Source organism: Lagopus leucura, unplaced genomic scaffold (assembly GCF_019238085.1).
Source record: "Lagopus leucura isolate 7727_CA_CO unplaced genomic scaffold, USGS_WTPT01 Super-Scaffold_73, whole genome shotgun sequence".
NCBI classification, from domain to species: Eukaryota; Metazoa; Chordata; class Aves; order Galliformes; family Phasianidae; genus Lagopus; species Lagopus leucura.
The window spans coordinates 30,826,310-30,841,978 of NW_024962252.1; positions in this window are offsets into that span (position 1 = coordinate 30,826,310).

Here is a 15,669-nt window from a genome sequence, read left to right on the forward strand (position 1 = left end):
TTAGTTTTCTTTAGTATCACCTTCATCCTTGGCAAAAACAATACTGAAAACTGAATGCAAAAAGTATTATATAAAATCTTATGCAAAAGAGTTGTTTTAACTATATGTCTGGAATCAAGTTTTGTGTCTCATTAGAGTGAATTGCTTCATAATCTTCCCTAAAATGAGTACCTTTTAGTATTAGTCAATTATCACTTTCTCTTTTCATCTACTCTGCAGTTGTTTAAAGCACAGCTCAAACACCAGCTGTGTTTCATAGACCATCTTATACTGAAGTAATAAAATGAAGTGATACATCATTAATATTATTTAATAATTTCTTTGGTATTAGTACAAATGTGATTTTTAAAACAATAATGTTTGAAGAGAGGTGAGAAATAGGGATGATAGTTAATGAAAAAGAAGACTTGAACTCTTTATTTGTTCTCAGAGCTTCTTAAAATAATTAATACAAAAAATGCAAAAGGTTGCTCAGAACTGCCCAAATAGAAAACACGTTGATTCAAATTTTATCATAGATTAGATGTAAATATGCAAAATAATAAGCAATTGTCTATTTTCTGTCAAAGTTTAAATATGTCAAAAGACCAAAGACAGCAAATACAGCAATATACAAACAGTAAAAATAAACAAACAAACAAGCAAAATATCACCAAAGCAAAAACTTACTATGGTTCTGAAAGAGCTATACACAGAAAAACATAGGACATCTGGTCTTCAGGTACTATAAATCCTGTTAACATTAATGGAGCATGCAAATCTGCAGCTGCTGAGGATCTGACCCCACCTTTGTTTCATGATATTTTTGTTTATTGTTGCTGTCACTACACTCATGTCTGTATTTTCAAATGAAAATAACAGATATTTCTTCCATTAAAGAATGTGGTTTGGCTGATTTCTATGACAGTGATGTATTATGGCCATTAATCTAGGATTTTATTTTTTTTTCACTCTACAACTCTCTGAGATAAAAACAAAAACAGTTCTTTTGCTAAATGTCCTAATGGTAAGCAACACAGTTCCACTTCTAAAGGTTCAAAATAAATAAATTAGCTACCATTCAATACTGTAAGGAAATATAGTACTGTCCTAGAACTGGCATAGCTGACATATCTCTGTTTTTTGTAATAAATTACTGAAACTATACAAAAATAATTGAATTAACTTCAGAAAAACACCAAAGCATCTGAAGCACAGACTAAGTACATAATTTATTGGGCCACGGATCAAAGTGAACAGCAATTCAGAAATTAAAAATTTTACCATTCAATAGTATGTTAAAGAGTATGCATGTATTTTTAATTTTAAAATGTAGTGCAAAACCTTTACCACATTAATTAACATCCATTGACATCAACAGGGTCAGTACTTCACACATTACATTTATAAAATATAGATCACATCTATTCACTGTGTGTATTATGGAAAAGAACTGAAATAAGTTGGTAACTTAAAAGCAAATTTCCATGATTTTTTTTTGTAATTTAAATACTGCATCTGAAAATGTAATCATCAGTCTCCCTTTACTTCTGTCAAGGACTAACAATTGTTGGGCTAATACAAAAGCTCATTAAAATCAATTATAATCCTTCTAGCAATTCTCTCAGTCCGAAAGCTGTACTAACAATGTAGTAAGGGAAAAGAGAATTTAAAAAAGAAAAGAAGAAGTAGAAAAGGGAAAAAGAAAGAGGAGGTGGAGAAAGAGATGGAGAGTAGAGGAGAAAACTATACTTTCAATAGCCTTTGAGTGGGAGTTTGTCTATTTAGGGTCTCCAAATCCCCATCAATGGTGGTCCAAAACTTGATGGAAAATAATCTGCAGCTGACCCATTTTTTCAGTTTTAAAACTTGTGAGAATAGTGCACTGTGATCTATTAAAATAGTTAGAGTTAATACTGCTCCACTGGTTCACAAAGTTTCGGAGCGGATCAGCACAGGGTAATACCAAGTAGTCCAAGGTATAAAAATATTGATTAAATCAAATTATTTAGCCTGATTTTCTGAATGAATGATCTTTGTGTTTTATCTTTTTACCTTCATTCTAGGCTTATTTACATAAGCTTGTTGGAGAGTGCCACTTGAGAGACATCTTTATACATGTAATTTTACTACAGATATTTCTGTATGCATGAGAAGTGAATCAGAAGAGGTACAGGCTGCCCAGAGACATTGTGGAGTGTCCTGCTTGGAGATCTTCAAAAGAAACCCAGACATGGCCCTGGGCATTCTGCCCTGGGGGTCCCTACTGAACAGGGATTGGACCATATAGGCCCAGAGTTCCATTCTAATCTCAGCCATTCTGGGAAAATGCAACAGCAAGTAGAATAACTATTTCAAAAGGGTACTGCAAGTTTCATAAGTGTGCTATAGCTACAGTGGTGTGCAGCTGGTGATTCAGACTGATGAAGAGTTCAATACACCCTTGTCCCAGCTGATATTTGTCTATCATGCAGTGCTGACCACATCCCAGTGTATGTATATAATAATTAGACCTATTGCGAAATGCGTATTCCTAACTGTCTACTCTTGATTCACTTGTAGGTTAGTTAAAAGCCAAAATCTGAAACTCTGTTCGGTTAAAAACATATTAAATATGATATTAGGGGTCTAAAGCTATGTACTTCCCTGGAGACTCCCACTTTTAATAACCTCCAGGATAATAGATAAAACAGAGGGCAGTAATCATTACTGAAATGGATTTTCTGGCAGAATTAGACATCACCTCCAGGAATCAATAATCATTTTAAGCTAACGGGGTGATTAAATGACCTTCTTTTTATTTTCCTTCATGTTGAGTTGCTTTTTATCTTGATTTAGAGCTACAAAGCCAGAACAAAGATAAACAGGGGACTGGCAACATTACAGAAACAGAATGATGTCTAACTCTCATATAAGTAAAAGCACTCCACCTTATAATCAGTGCATTTGCTGCCCTGTCTGTGACTTCTGAAAAACTAAACTAAAAATTCTAGATGCAGAATATATTACGGGATTATACCCAAGGCTAGTTCTTGTTTTCAGAAGATATGCATCATTAGCTTTGCTACAGCAGGTGCTATATTTTTATATTTAATAATTTACTACTTTGGAGTTTCCTTGAGGATATCTGTGTTGATTGATAACATCTTCATTAATCCTTTCAGACCATATGGTCTTCTCCCACATCTTTCTTCTGGAGTATTATATGACTACATTTCTTTTTTTCCCTCCCAAAGGAGATTGCAAACCACCTAACGTCAGTGTCCTTTAGTGTCAGTGATATAACCTAACCAGATAATATTTTCAAAATGGCTTTAAATTCTTGTGAGACTTAGTTTCAATTGTGAAAGTCAAAGCTTTGAGTTTTCTTCTTATCTTCTAAAAAGTTTGTTAATTTTTTTCTGATATTATTTTCTCTTTCATGCGAAGACTATAGAGGGGAATTAGGTCTAACTGGAAGATTAGAAGACTGCCTGATGAATATTTTCAAAATAACTAACAACAGAGAAGTCTAGAAATACTGCATTGTCACTATCAGTTTGAATACATGAAGTGTATGTTAATAATCATATAATACAGAAGATGATCCATAGGGCAGTGATGCTTGCAGAGTTTGTAGTACTCTTCATTTTAAAAGCTGTTTGGGGTTAATTTGTGATCAGCTGTAAAATCTTTTAAATCTTCTATTTGTTTGTTTACAAGTGCTTATACACAGAGCTAGAAAATTGTCCCTTCTTGTTCTTGAAGTCAGATTTCACTAAAAGAGGAAATTTAACCATTTAAAATATGATTTTCATCTCTAACTTTTCCAAAAAGATACAGTGTATGTGAATTTGCAATGTATATTTTCAGAGCTCATGAATCTGATCCAACATCAACACAAAAGTGTTATTATTTTTGTAGGAGGGGTATGTACTGATGGAGCAACTGTAGCAATGAGAAAAGTTGAGCACCACTATTCTCACTTGCCCTCCAAACTCTGTTTACTGTTACAATGCCATTCAGTCATTCACTGCTTTCTCGCTTGACTGCGCCAGTTAGCCAGTTAGACAGTTCCTTAAATTCCAGCTAATGCTCAGAGGTAGAGGATTAAGCCAGTACAGACTCTTAATTTGTCATCCAAAAGTAAGAATTAGCAGTTTATCTTTGCCAGTGGACATTTCTCCTAAAAACGCCTGATTAAATTAGTTCTCTTGAAAGATCAGAAAATGCATGTAGTACAGTGTTGGAGGGTTTGGGACTTTGATGTATAGTAAATGGCTGAGACAGCAGTATATGGTTGCTTCCTTCTCTTATTTGATTAAAAGGAAAAAACAGTCTAGGAAACTAAGTATACCTAGGCCTATTGTATATGTTTTAATGGCTTCAAGTTTAAAGACAGTAGAGTTATGTTGGATGTATGGAAAAAATATTTTACAGTGAAGGAATTGAGGCACTGGAATGGGTTGCCTAGAGTTGTGGTTGATGCCCCACCTCTACAGACTTTCAACACTAGGCTGAATCAAGCCCTGAGCAACCTGATTTGACTGTGCATGTCCCAGTTCATTGCAAGAGAGTTGAACTAGAGGACCTTTAAAAGTCTCTTCCAACTCTAAAGGATTGTATGATTCTGTGAAGATTCATGAAGCAGAAATTCTAGAATTGGTTGCAACAATTTCTTACCCATTCCCTTCTCTGCATACTTTCAAATATTCTTTTAAAATTTGTCCATACCTGTACTCTATTCTGACAAAATCCCAATGAAATTAATTATTGCATTACAATGGTTAATAATTTTATGGTTCAATATTGCCTCATTTCGGCCATCAAAACTAGCTATTGAAGCTCTTCTAATAATCAATTAAGAGATACATCCATCACAGTAGAACAGGAAGAATTCACCCAGTGACCACGGAGTCAGTCCAGATGTCATTTAAAATAGATGACTAAAGTTTTAGGCAGTGAAAGCCAGGAGAGGAGAATCCTCCCAAGTGAATGTCCATTTAGTCCACTCAGGACCTTCTGTTTGCATGTAATATACATGAATCCTGAAATCTTCATTTCAAATAACGTTCAACATACTTGTATAAAAGATTTCATTAAGCAGGGATTCTTGTGGTTCCAAAGAAAAAAATTACCAAATAAGTTCCACAGATAGCTAAGCTGTCTGCTAAATATCTTACATCTGCTAAGTTAAACTAGAATAGTAGATTTTTACAATATGTTAGACTGAGGAAATCAGCTTGATTTAACAATATCCACTATTTTCTCAAGAAGATTGATGGCTCATTTCTGCCCTCTTTTACAATACTTACATTAATTATGTTTACAAGGTCACAGCTTCCTCATCTTGACCAGAGAGCCTAAATAAGTGTTCTGACTGTGAACCAGAAAATGCCTTGAGCATCTTTCTACAGAAAACAAGTTATAGTAAACGTCCAATAAAGTTGTTTCTTCAATCACAGATTAGCTCAATAGGAAAGTAAGATCCATTTAATTAAAAAAAACTATATATTGCATGCTATGGTATCTGCCAATACATAAATGCTGGAAATTGGCAGGCCAACTAATTGCAATTTAGGCATTTCTAAAATCATAAACTTTCAGAAGCACTAAGTAATAATGATTCATCTCACAGTTTACATACTATAGATTTTATTACTTTTAAGCGTATATATTTATGTGTTTATATGTGAGAGATACACTGAAAGTAATGCTTCCTGTTTTATTATGATGGCCCATGACATCAAAGGGAGATGTTGGTGGTACGACAAAGGAGCACGAACCTTCCCACCAATATTCCATTACATTTTGTTGCTGTGTGACAGATGGCAGCAGAGGGGCAGTTTGACAAAATGGCATCTGACATGGAAGCAAAGGTGTGGAATTGAATTTCCACATGCAGAAAAAATGACAATTATTGACAGCTGTGAAGGCCAAACAGTGGATGTGAACACAGCATGGTGGTGGGTGGTACAATTCAGCAGTAGCGACAGCAACATGACAGACAAACCATGTTCCAGACAGCCATGTACAGATGTCACCCTACAAAGTGAAGCTCATCTTGGTGACCTCATCCACACAAATCAGCAGATTGCAACCAGGGAACTGTTTAAGGAGTTCAAAATCAGTTTAAATATTATAGAAATGATGAGGACAATGTTGGAATATCTCAAACTTGTGCAAGACGGGTCCCACAAACGCTTGCAAGGAACAGAAAGAACACTATCATGCAAATTATAGGACCTGTTGAACCAATATGAGGCTGAAGGAGATAATTTCTTAGATCACATCATTATCAGTTACAAGAGATGGTGTCACCACTGTGAGACAGTTAAAATGCAGTCCACGAAGTGGTGACATATGAATTCCACATCAAAGAAAAAGTTCAGGACATAACCTTCTGTGGGTAAAGTGCAACGTCTTTTAGGTAGGAAGGATGAGATTCTTCTGGATTTCCCAGTACCCAGAAAACCACCCACTCTGACTGCTGCATCCAACACTGACTAGGCTGAAGGTTCAAGATTACAGAGTCAGGTTAGAGAAGAAGACAACCTTTCTTTTGCAGCATAGTAATACCAGGCCCCATACCAGTTTGCAGACCATGGAGCACATGGCCTATTTTGGCTGGATTGTCCTACCATACCAACTTCACAGTCTGGATTTGGTGCTTTCTGAATTCCTTCTGTTCAAACCAACAAAAGAAAGACTTTTGTGGGCAACGATTTCCTAGCAACAGCACTGTCTTAGCAGCTTTGAAACAGTGATGTTGGTGCATATTTTTACAAGCATGACATGCTTTTGTTCATTGCTTGCAAAAATGCATAGCTAATGGTGGTGACTATGTTGAAAACCAGTCTTTGGCAGCTGATAATTTCTTCTATAGATGAGTGTTATTGTGCTCTTGGTACCTGATGTACTTTCCATGGAAATAAACAAGAGGCATTACTTTTGGAGCAATCTACAAATATTACATAGATCAGCAATGGAAAGAATGAATTCTGGTTTTATCCAGTGATAGCTCAAATCCTCATAACAATGTCTAGCAAATTATTAGGAGGAGAAAAACTTACACAAGGAAAAATTAAACTGGTATTTCCGGTACCAGCTGTTTCTTGTAACATACAAGTAAGCATATTATCTTCATTAATTTTGTTTGCATTGGGTGGGCTTTTAGAGTACTTGCTTTATTATGAGAACTCGGGACTGGGCTCCAAATAATAGCCAAAAACTTCAGGAGAAAATAAATTAATTAATATATCATGTTAATATTGTAAGCATTTTAAGATTCAAAAGATAAGTAAACTAGTGCACATGGAAATCCACAAATAAAGCAATAAAACCCATCACAGTGAACCACACCACCCCGTAATTAACACTGAAGAGAGTTCTGTACTCCAAACTTGAAATAGGCTAACTGATAGTCATTAAGGTCCATTTTCACAGTTAGAAAATGCAAAGCCTGGCTCCTCAGCCAGTCAGTTCCACTAACCTTACCTCTCAGCTCTCAGGGAGAGATGCTCTCAGCTCCCTGCAGCTTCACTGCACTGCTCAGGATAAGTTTGTCAGTCTAGATGATGTGCACTGCCTGAAAGTGAATTCCCTTTTGAAAGAAAGGGAGTATGTTTGGAAAGCAAATATTTTGACTGACATGTTTCATGAGTGCATGCCTGATGGAAACAGAAACTTAATAATAAAATAAATATAAATGTTTCAATGCAAATAAATCACAAAGTATATAAGTTATTCTTGAGTTTTAAATCTTCTCCTAAGTATACTCATTTTTAAAAGCTCTACACAGTAACAGTATAGAATAGATACTGGATGAAATTAACAGGAAATGTGAAAATTATAATGTATGTTTGCAATACTTAATCAACTGGCTCATCCCTGATAACACTCTAAGTCTGGGATTTGGATTATTTCATCAAATGAATTTACACATCTTCAGATCCTAAGAAACTCATTTTTTAGGCATGAGGACTGATTTCTAATATTTTTTCTAAGAAAAGAGAATTGTCATTGTTAGTAACAAAATTAAGAAGTTTTAGAAAATTAAAAAATGTAGATGCCTCAATACCAGCCAGACAAAAGGCTTATTTTAATTTCATTGATGTTCATAGAGAAAATATCAAGTTTCCATGCAGATGTATTCAAAGTATTTTGTTCCAGATTCTAAGAATTGACATTGAAGTAATCAAAATAGATATTTAAAATTACACTAGCATTCTTTTTTAATTTAAATTGATTAATGAAATTTACAGATCTGCATCACTTATTAATAATAAGAATAAAATAATTTCCTCTGATTGGAGGAAACTCAAGAATCTTATCTCAGAGTGAATAGTATTATAAGTGCAATTTAATTTCAACATGTGTTACAATTTTTCAATGCATTAATATTTTAGTTTTTTTTGGAAAACTGACTTAAGCTTTAACTACAATGGAGATCTTTAAGTACATGGTAAAAACACAGCTCCAAAAGATAGGAAGAAATGTGTCTGGCAACTTAATAGCTCTCCATTTATTCTATCTGGCATTTATCCAAAAGTTCTTGGCCTTCAAGAAAAGGTGAGAGACTTTCAGAGCTGAAACATTTTTCAAGCTGTTCTAGATTTCTGTGCTTTAAATCCGAAGGACCTGCGGATTTAAATTCATAGAAGTATAATTCAGTATGACCTGAAAGGCTTACCATCTTTTTGCTTTGTTTTTGATACCTGATTGTTCCAACAAGAAAGGTACTGGAGAAAAAGGCTATCTTCAAGAGGGTTTGAAGTTGGTATCTAGAAAAACAAAGTTTTCTTGGAGTATGCACATAATATCTACTTCCTTGCAAAACTGACTGAAAGAAAGAGAGTTAAGCTTCAATGGAGACCCACTGTAAATTTTTTTTCCTACAACAGCTAGACATAAAACCAATTTTCTAGAGATTTTCTGAAAATCTGAAAGAAAAAGATTTTTCTACCTGCTGCATTTAAAACCATGTAATGGCTTTACAACAGTGTTTTATAACAATATGATCTAAGTGTGTTATCCAAGAAGAAAATGTTGACATTGTGGTCAAAAGAAAGTTTTTATTAACCAAAAGTCAGAATGTGCATTAAGCATTTCTATTAGAATTATCAATTTGTGTCAGATTTGTTTGCAATTTGTGCTCCAACAGCATTTTCCCTTCCTGACTCTAATAGAAAGCAATTAAACATACATTAGAATGCAATAACATTATTATGGCAATTGCACTGGAGCATGAATACAGAAATAAAATATGGAAAATTCTGATACTGTGGCAAAAACTATGCTTGCTACTATGATCATCCACTCTTTTTTATCAGCAACATACTTTAGAGACTCTTCTGATCTCTCTTTGCAGTTAGTAGTTCCATCTCTGTAAGGTTTGTATCTAAAATCTGACAAAATTTAATTTCTAACAGCCAAGTATATAATATTACTACAAAGTATTGGCAAACAGATTGGCAGCTCTATAACCTCAACTCTTTTACTTTCTTTCCAGAACATTTTAGACTCTCTTCCTCCACTGCATATTTCTACAGTACCTAGTGTAACAGCAGCATCAATAACCTCCCCATAGCCAGCAAGAAAAGCAAGTCTCCCTGACTTTCATTCGTCTCATTTACATGACACTGTCCCAGCACCAATATGCCCTTATAAGCTGTTTGCACCAATATGTTAGATAGGAATGTGAAGCAGAAGGTGGGCAGGGAAAACAGTTGCAGGAAAATAATCCCTGCATTTGCCTCTTCAAGATCCAAGAGAGCTTTTTTTTTTTTTTAATGAGAGCTATGGATGCTTGAAAATGCATTCTGTTCTCTGCTGTCAGTTGGATGTGGTACCGTCAAAGCTTTAGTTACGGCGGTGAAAATTTCTGAGCTGTCTGTGTTGACACAACCCTCATGCTGTCCTTGGCTAGGTGAATCTGGCTCTCAGCTCTTATGAAAGGAAATGAAGTTCCAAATCATTTATTTCACATTCAGTGAATGACAAAAAGCTGCAGCCTGCTAAAAGCCACTGACAGGCTTGGTAAGTTAAGAAATTATTTTAGTACTGAAATGAGTAAGATATAAAATGCTGTATGTGTACTTAATACTTAAGGAGAAGCTAGGTTTATGGTAATGTTATATAATGTTGTCTAAATGGAGTATCCAAATTATGGTGGTTTTTTTTTTCTCCTTTATTGATTCATGGGCATCTTAACTTTTTTTTTTTTTTTTTTTTTTTTTTTTTTAACATGAGCCCACCAGTTCTGCTGAAATTTTTGTGGAGATTGGTTTTTCCAAAGCCAGCTGGTTAGTGGGTGTCAGTCATGGGCAGCAAGCAAAGACAAATGATAGAGCGTGATGATGATAATCTGTTGAAATGTAAGTGAAAGAAGTTCAAATTTCTCCTCTCAGCAGCAGGTGACTTTAACCCCCAAAGCACTGTGATGTAAGTATCTGTCATATTGGATGCATACCTTTTGTGTAAATAAAAATTTACTAGCACAGAGACATGAAAAAATATCATATATGATTCAGATGAATGCTTTTGCTGTCAGACTAGTCAGTACCAAGACACTGGCTGTAGTTATTAAAAACTCCACATAAAGTCTATGCTTTATCTCAGGATGGAATTATGAAAAAGGGAAAAAAAAAATCACAAGGATTTGCAAGCTCTTCCCATCAGTCCTGTTTAAGAACAACATGCCTTTTTTACAGAATACCAATGCTCAAAGCCTCCAATAACTGATATTCCAGTATGAATATTGCAATATCCTAGTACAAACACTGCATAGAAACTTCAACTTGTAGCAGTTGATTGATAAAGCATATGGAGAATTCTAAAATGTTACTGCAGGGGGAAAAAAAAAAAGAGAGAAAAAAAAAAAGAAAGAGCAAAAAATAAGTCAGAAGCCTTAATTAACACTTACTGCACAAGATCTGCCAACCTGCTGTGCATAGGCAGTAAATAGAAAAAAAGGAACTAAAGGAATAGTCCTGTTCATTTATCTGTCTAAGCTGAGCCAAGCAAAGAGTAGCCAGCGCTGGGACTTAACAGAATAGCATCTTAATTGCTTATCAGGATGAGAAAGGTGAGTGGTTAACTGCTGCCAGTGAGAATTCAGTCTGTTCCCTTAGGAATCGGACTGTTTTTCTTGGCTATACATTTTATTTTTAATATAATTTATATATTTTTATAAGGTTATCAGTTTGTAGTTAGTAAACTGTTGAATTCAATTTATTTTTGTTTTCTTGATATAACATTATCCTCTGAGAATAATTTTCGCGAGAGTCTTCCTCTTATTTCTTTTTATATTGAATGTCAGGAAGGATGCTTTGTTGAATAACCTTTTCTATTTAACAAGGTTGGGGGTACACTCAGGTGCTAGAGAGAGGGTTTGTTTCATTTTTCCTGCTGTAGTTCTCCTGAGAAGTTAAAATTCACTAGCTAGATTATTCTGTTTTGATATTTTAATTATGTCTTCTGTAGCAATCTGCCTATAGCTTTTTACTCAGCCAAAATGCTTTTTGAAACCAATCAGTTTGGTTTGAATGACTAATACTAAGAAAAGAGGTTTAATATTAAATGTAATCAGCACATTTTAAAAACTGGAATTATTATCCTTCATTAAAAACTGTTGTATTTCCCATGCTTTGAGAAAGATGTTTCAAGTATAATCAGAAGTGTAATCAGAGCAGTTTCCTTACACCACAATCTTAGTTATTTCAAATCACAACTTCATGGACCGGCAAGTTGGGAGCCTTTCATGTAGAATAATATGACATGGCTGGATCTTCAGAAGGTCAACAAGTTCTTCCAGTATGGAATATTTTCCAGAATGACATAATTTTGCAAGCTCTGAATTCTACTGGAAGGAAATATGAGAGATGTGGATATTCTTGAGCACAATCGCTAAGATAACTTTGTCAGTTGCTTATTATCCTTCTGTTGTTGATTTGTAGGGCTACTTCTCTTTGGTTGTTTTGTTTTTAGAGGATACATCTTTACCTCTTCCACAAAGATTAACATTTGAAATCTTTTTCTTCTTGTTGTCATTTTTCTTATCTGACAAGTGCTGATTACAAGTGAATGAGTTGGGCTGTGGGGGAGATTACACAAGCATCTAGTGCAGATTGGGCATTTCTACTATCAGCCAGTTAAAATAACTTAGGCTGTCATAAAATCATGCAGGACAGGTACATTAGGGAGGAAAATCTTTCACACAGTGTCTTGAGATATCAGAAGAATCCATGTTTAAGTGCATAGTTTAGTAACACCGTTTGTCACAAGATGAATAGTTCTAGCAATATTTGCCATTTTCGTGTCTGTGCTCCCACTGTCACACAGTGATAGTGAGGTAGTTCGATATGCATAGATCCCAGTGAAGGCATGTGTTTACTTGCCCTGTATTTCATACTGAATTTTCAGTACCAGCCAGATGCATAATCTTGCTATGCTTATTGAATCTTCTGTATTTGTGTTTTGCTTCAAAACATAGCGTGCTAGTGAATTTGTGTGAAGAGCCTGAATTTGCAAATCTATAATAAATCAACAATTTCAAATAGTCTGTTCTGGATCATTTAGCAGAATGTTCATCATCTTCCTAACACTTCTGTGCATCTAAGAGGGTTTTGCCCATCATCTCTAAAGCTGATTCTCTGTGGACACACTTCATAAAGTAAAACTCCATACATACTGATTGCTTACCATCATCTTTAATACTGTCACTTTTTTTCCCAAGCTCAGTTACAAAAGACAGCTGAAAAAGCAAAATTCTGCCAGATAAGGTAATATCCACTCGTATATCATGAGCTGGGTGATGCATCCTCTTCTCAATTTCTTATACAGTTTTCATCCTAGTGTTACTGTTAGAGCAGTATGTTAACATTTTGAGACTTTGGACTCTTAAAATTTTGAAGAAAGTACTTTGAAAAACAGTGTTTTCACCAATCACACAGTTTAATTAATACTGTGTTATAATTCTATAAAAAGTTATAAACAAACCAGCCTCTAAAGCCTTTGCATTTCATGAAATATGTGGTCAGGAATTACTTGTTATGATATATGACTTACTGTATCATGAAAATGTTGCTGATAAACATTTAAGCTGGAAGGTCTTTTTAAAAAGGAGGTATAGCAATGTCTACGAAAATTAGAAAACATAGCAAACTGCAGTTCGATGCATCTGCAATTTGATCCATGTTAAAAAAAAAGAATGGCAGAGGAAAACATTCCAAACATAGTCATAAAGTGTTGTTCAGACAAACTGCAGTGATAATGGGGAGAAAGGACATAGCTACACTGTTCACTGAAGCAATTTTAGATCTTGTTCCAAAAAGTGGCATCCATAGGAAAGTAGAACGCTCAGCTGAATTGTTCCATTGTTTTGAAGGCCCACGTATATCAAGGACCCTACATACTACTTGTTTTGATGCCAGCAAGGTAATAAGGAACACATTTTGCTGTATTAACTTCCTGATTTAGTAACATTATTTCCAGCTTTGTAATCAAGGATGTCAAATTTTATATTTCTAGATTAAACTTGAATGCTTTTAACTTTAAATGTTTGTGTTGTGTAAGAATGAAGTCGTGGAGATTGAGAAATATGAGACAATCTCCGCAGAAATAAAGGATGCTCATGCAACAAGGCATGCTGACAAACTCCCAGAAAGCTGAGATGAATGTAGGAATATCAAGACTTTTAAGTGTGTTTCCTATTTTGCTGCAGGGGTCAGCTTAAGGACAAAGTAACAGTTTACAAGGTAACGCTTCCCCAGAAAGATATTGCCTAATCTGAGCAAAAAGGCACTTTGCAGCTCTTGCTGTGCCCAGATAAATTATACGCAGCCAGGTGCAGACTGGTGCAATTGCAGTGGTCCTGGTAACTGCTGAATTGAATCTATGAAAAAAGTTCTCCCTGCTCAAATTTCTTGACTTTAGACTGAACAGTGTTTGAAATCAGAAGTCAGCCAGAAATAGAGCTTTGGTGTCTTTTGTTTTTCATCTGCTTACATTTTTATTCTATGTAAATCCTATGTCAATCAGAGTTCCAAATTTGACATTATAAAGCCCACCTTAGCAGTTTCCGAGGAAGGGAAAGGAAGGTGATACATATGAATGATTAGTTGTTAGAAATCTCTTGACAATCCAGGCTTTTGTTTTTCCCTTTATTGTGCTCTTTTGCTGCTTTTCATCTTTTCAATGATTTTTTTCCTTAGGAAATGCACAGAAACAGTGGCTGTATCAGAGCAAAGCAGTTAATCCAAAGCCATGGATGACATCTGGTCCTGGTTCTATCCAGTTCCTTGTTTTTAAAGGTTGTCTTAGTCATTTTTGTTATTTGTGTTTACATCTTCCTGTTATTGAATCTCCAATTGCAATCATTTGAAGTCATGCAATTCAGCTGAGTTCTCCCACATGTTTTTCCAGATCCTGATAATGTATTCAGGGTCTGTGAGCTGGGGTTTTCCATAACAGATCTTCAAGAGATCTCTTGAAATAATCTTTTTTGGCTAGCCCTGCAAAGAGTGCTATTTTAATTCTTTAGCCTTTTTCTTCTTTTTTCCTGAGACGGTGATACAGTGTTTCAATTCCTGTATGAGTGTTTTGTCGTCTTATCCCCATGTTCATTTTGAGCATTTTCTCCTTTTTCTGATGTTATCACTTTTGCAAATAGTTTAAGTTTGATTTAAGATCCCCTCTGCCTTTTTTTTTTTTTTTTTTTTTTTTTTTTTTTCCCCACTCAAAGCATGTTGCTTCACATTTTTTTCTTTCTTTGTGGAGGATGCAGTGCTTCTTAAGGACTGAGTGAAGCTGATGAATTCACCATCACTTCACAGACTTCACAGCGCAGTTTCAGCAGTGCCATGGAATCCTCTTGACAAATGTTTACCTTAAATAAATTTTGGGATTTCTGAGCTTTGCCATTTATGCAGTTCTTTCTGGCTTCTTAGCAAGGGGGATCAGACAATGCTCGTTCCTGCAGTTAGCCATACCATCCATTGGTTTGCTCTTATGGGAGGACTGCACCCACTTTCTCATCCCAGTATGCCTGACGATCTGTAAAAGAGAATGCTATTTCCTGTATGGGTTAGACAAAACTGAGGCAGGGTACAGTCATCTGTCAGTACCTTACTTCTGGTTATCTTCCTTATGGCTTCAATAAGCCAGGATGTCCCCCTCCACAGTGAGTGGCAGACGGCAGAGCCAGAGCTGAGCAGTCACAAGCTCATTGATGAACCCTGACACAGGAGAGAAGGAGCTTGCAGAACCTAGAAGTGCTCAGGAAAAACGTTGTTTGGACAGCTCTTCCCCCTGTGCTCCTGAGGGGGCTCATTTACTATTTCTGTCTGAAAGCCACGACTTTGGTGCTCCAATCCTCCTGCTGTCTCCGGCAGGATCATATCAGCCTATGCTACAGCTGTCCATGCTTAATAGCATTTCTTATTTATTTATCATAGCGTGCTAACAACCAGGAGAACAGTGAGGATCAAGGAACTGTGATGTACAAACTATAATTAAGCAACAAAAATACAACAGAGAAATAGGAAGTGTGTGACAGGTAGATGTAGACACGCAGCAGAGCCTTAGAGAGAGGCAGCATTTAGCTTCATTGGCAGGTCTCTGCCTGCCAGCAAGACAATGTTTCTCATTTGAATTCATGTGTTTTTTTTCCCTGCTGGTCATATGGCAAGCGTGTTGGGCTTCCTATCAGAA